Consider the following 545-nt stretch of genomic DNA (forward strand, 5'->3'; position numbering starts at 1 on the left):
GTGTGTGTGTGTGTGTGTGTGTGTGTGTGTGTGTGTGTGTGTGTGTGTGTGTGTGCAGACGTTGGAGAGGAACTGGAAGACGATCAGGGACGAGGCTCTGGCGGTGATGGACCAAAACACGGGACTGTTCATACCTGAGGAGGAAAACCTGAGAGAGAAAGGAGAGTGGGGCCAATACACACTGTGGCAACAAGGTACACACACACACACACACACACACACACACACACACACACACACACACACTGTTGCTCACTTTTCGAAGGCGCCTTCAAATGCTTCCTTCTTTTCCTGGGCCCAACATATCCCAGGATTCATTGCGGGCTGGTAATAAAAATAATATGACAGCTGTTAAAACCAAGGACCTTAAAACCTGTAGTTTTTCAACCGTCTCATTTCAGCTCACGTCCTCTGAACTGGGAAACAGCTGTTGTTGTACATGTAGTTATATGTCTGTGTTTACCTGCCTGGTTTATCCTGAACTGAGAAGAGTCTCACACACTTTAAACTGTAAACTAATATAAAGTTATAAACTGACTGACGAA

This window comes from Seriola lalandi, unplaced genomic scaffold (genome assembly GCF_002814215.2).
Source record: "Seriola lalandi dorsalis isolate HSWRI2012SDOR001 ecotype SW California unplaced genomic scaffold, Sedor1 jcf7180002051229, whole genome shotgun sequence".
Lineage (NCBI taxonomy): Eukaryota > Metazoa > Chordata > Actinopteri > Carangiformes > Carangidae > Seriola > Seriola lalandi.